Here is a 4045-nt window from a genome sequence, read left to right as displayed (position 1 = left end):
TGAAAGAAGTTTAATCGCCGGCAAACGAAAACGTAAATCCCGGACTCGGCCCGTATAGTCAAAAGTATACAAAGAAAGTACCCAGGGAGTAAATTCATTTCCCGAACGATTTTTTAAATTATTTTTTCACCACTAAAACGCATGAGACTTGTAGTTTTCAAAAATGTTTTCATTTTTGATGAGACGCTTAATGAAAGAGGTTTAATCGCCGGCAAACGAAATCCCGCGATTTCCCGTAAATCCCGGGCTTGGCCCGTATAGTCGATGTATACAAAGAAAGTACCCAGGGAGTAAACTCATTTCCCGAACGATTTTTTAAATTATTTTTTCACCACTAAAACGCATGAGACTTGTAGTTTTCAAAAATGTTTTCATTTTTGATGAGACGCTTAATGAAAGAGGTTTAATCGCCGGCAAACAAAATCCCGCGTTTTCCCGTAAATCCGGGGCTTGGCCCGTATAGTCGAATGTATACAAAGAAAGTACCCAGGGAGTAAACTCATTTCCCGAACGATTTTTTAATTTTTTTTTTCACCACTAAAACGCATGAGACTTGTAGTTTTCAAAAATGTTTTCTTTTTTGATGAGACGCTGAATAAAAGAAGTTTAATCGCCGGCAAACGAAAACCCGCGATTTCCCGTAAATCCCGGCTTGGCCCGCATAGTCAAAAGTATACAAAGAAAGTACCCAGGGAGTAAACTCATTTCCCGAACGATTTTTTAAATTATTTTTTCACCACTAAAACGCATGAGACTTGTAGTTTTCAAAAATGTTTTCATTTTTGATGAGACGCTGAATAAAAGAAGTTTAATCGCCGGCAAACGAAATCCCGAGATTTCCCGTAAATCCCGGGCTTGGCCCGTATAGTCAAAAGTATACAAAGAAAGTACCCAGGGAGTAAACTAATTTCCCAAACGATTTTTTAAATTATTATTTCACCACTAAAGCCCATGAGACTTGTAGTTTTTAAAAATGTTTTCATTTTTGATGAGACGCTGAATAAAAGAATTTTAATTGCCGGCAAACGAGAACCCGCGATTTCCCGTATATCCCGGACTCGGCCCGTATAGTCAAAAGTATACAAAGAAAGTACCCAGGGAGTAAACTCTTTTCCTGAACGATTTTTTAAATTATTTTTTCACCACTAAAACGCATGAGACTTGTAGTTTTCAGAAATGTTTTCATTTTTGATGAGACGCTTAATGAAAGTGGTTTAATCACCGGCAAACGAAAACCCGCGATTTCCCGTAAATCCCGGGCTTGGTCCGTATAGTCGAATGTATACAAAGAAAGTACTCTGTGAGTAAACTCATTTCCAAAACGATTTTTTAAATTATTTTTTCACCACTAAAACGCATGAGACTTGTAGTTTTCAAAAATGTTTTCATTTTTGATGAGACGCTTAATGAAAGAGGCTTAATCGCCGGCAAACGAAATCCCGCGATTTCCCGTAAATCCCGGGCTTGGCCCGTATAGTCGAATGTATACAAAGAAAGTACCCAGGGAGTAAACTCATTTCCCGAACGATTTTTTAAATTATTTTTTCACCACTAAAACGCATGAGACTTGTAGTTTTCAAAAATGTTTTCATTTTTGATGAGACGCTTAATGAAAGAGGTTTAATCGCCGGCAAACAAAATCCCGCGTTTTCCCGTAAATCCGGGGCTTGGCCCGTATAGTCGAATGTATACAAAGAAAGTACCCAGGGAGTAAACTCATTTCCCCAACGATTTTTTAATTTTTTTTTTCACCACTAAAACGCATGAGACTTGTAGTTTTCAAAAATGTTTTCATTTTTGATGAGACGCTGAATAAAAGAAGTTTAATTGCCGGCAAACGAAAACCCGCGATTTCCCGTAAATCCGGGGCTTGGCCCGTATAGTCGAATGTATACAAAGAAAGTACCCAGGTAGTAAACTCATTTCCCGAACGATTTTTTAATTTTTTTTTTCACCACTAAAACGCATGAGAGTTGTAGTTTTCAAAAATGTTTTCATTTTTGATGAGACGCTGAATAAAAGAAGTTTAATCGCCGGCAAACGAAAACCCGCGATTTCCCGTAAATCCCGGCTTGGCCCGCATTGTCAAAAGTATACAAAGAAAGTACCCAGGGAGTAAACTCATTTCCCGAACGATTTTTTAAATTATTTTTCACCACTAAAACGCATGAGACTTGTAGTTTTCAAAAATGTTTTCATTTTTGATGAGACGCTGAATAGAAGAAGTTTATTCGCCGGCAAACGAGAACCCGCGATTTCCCGTATATCCCGAACTCGGCCCGTATAGTCAAAAGTATACAAAGAAAGTACCCAGGGAGTAAACTCATTTCCCGAACGATTTTTTAAATTATTTTTTCACCACTAAAACGCATGAGACTTGTAGTTTTCAAAAATGTTTTCATTTTTGATGAGACGCTAAATAAAAGAAGTTTAATCGCCGGCAAACGAGAACCCGCGATTTCCCGTATATCCCGGACTCGGCCCGTATAGTCAAAAGTATACAAAGAAAGTACCCAGGGAGTAAACTCATTTCCCGAACGATTTTTAAAATTATTTTTTCACCACTAAAACGCATGAGACTTGTAGTTTTCAGAAATGTTTTCATTTTTGATGAGACGCTTAATGAAAGTGGTTTAATCACCGGCAAACGAAAACCCGCGATTTCCCGTAAATCCCGGGCTTGGTCCGTATAGTCGAATGTATACAAAGAAAGTACTCTGTGAGTAAACTCATTTCCAAAACGATTTTTTAAATTATTTTTTCACCACTAAAACGCATGAGACTTGTAGTTTTCAAAAATGTTTTTATTTTTGATGAGACGCTGAATGAAAGTGGTTTAATCGCCGGCAAACGAAAACCTGCGATTTCCCGTAAATCCCGGACTCGGCCCGTTTAGTCAAAAGTATACAAAAAAAGTACCCAGGGTATAAACTCATTTCCCGAACGATTTTTTAAATTATTATTTCACCACTAAAGCCCATGAGACTTGTAGTTTTTAAAAATGTTTTCATTTTTGATGAGACGCTGAATAAAAGAAGTTTAATCGCCGGCAAACGAAAACCCGCCATTTCCCTTAAACCCTGGACTCGGCCCGTATAATCAAAAGTATACAAAGAAAGTACCCAGGGAGTAAACTCATTTCCCGAACGATTTTTTAAATTATTTTTTCACCACTAAAACGCATGAGACTTGTAGTTTTCAGAAATGTTTTCATTTTTGATGAGACGCTTAATGAAAGTGGTTTAATCACCGGCAAACGAAAACCCGCGATTTCCCGTAAATCCCGGGCTTGGTCCGTATAGTCGAATGTATACAAAGAAAGTACTCTGTGAGTAAACTCATTTCCAAAACGATTTTTTAAATTATTTTTTCACCACTAAAACGCATGAGACTTGTAGTTTTCAAAAATGTTTTTATTTTTGATGAGACGCTGAATGAAAGTGGTTTAATCGCCGGCAAACGAAAACCTGCGATTTCCCGTAAATCCCGGACTCGGCCCGTATAGTCAAAAGTATACAAAGAAAGTACCCAGGGTGTAAACTCATTTCCCGAACGATTTTTTAAATTATTATTTCACCACTAAAGCCCATGAGACTTGTAGTTTTTAAAAATGTTTTCATTTTTGATGAGACGCTGAATAAAAGAAGTTTAATCGCCGGCAAACGAAAACCCGCCATTTCCCGTAAACCCTGGACTCGGCCCGTATAATCAAAAGTATACAAAGAAAGTACCCAGGGACTAAACTCATTTCCCGAACGATTTTTTAAATTATTTTTTCACCACTAAAACGCATGAGACTTGTAGTTTTCAAAAATGTTTTCATTTTTGATGAGACGCTGAATAAAAGAAGTTTAATCGCCGGCAAACGAAAACCCGCCATTTCCTGTAAACCCCGGACTCGGCCCGTATAGTCAAAAGTATACAAAGAAAGTACCCAGGGTGTAAACTCATTTCCCGAACGATTTTTTAAATTATTATTTCACCACTAAAGCCCATGAGACTTGTAGTTCTTAAAAATGTTTTCATTTTTGATGAGACGCTGAAT

The sequence above is a fragment of the Hydractinia symbiolongicarpus genome, chromosome 2 (genome assembly GCF_029227915.1).
Source record: "Hydractinia symbiolongicarpus strain clone_291-10 chromosome 2, HSymV2.1, whole genome shotgun sequence".
Classification (NCBI taxonomy): Eukaryota; Metazoa; Cnidaria; class Hydrozoa; order Anthoathecata; family Hydractiniidae; genus Hydractinia; species Hydractinia symbiolongicarpus.
The sequence above is the reverse complement of the archived record's forward strand: the minus strand, read 5'-3'. Positions refer to the sequence as shown.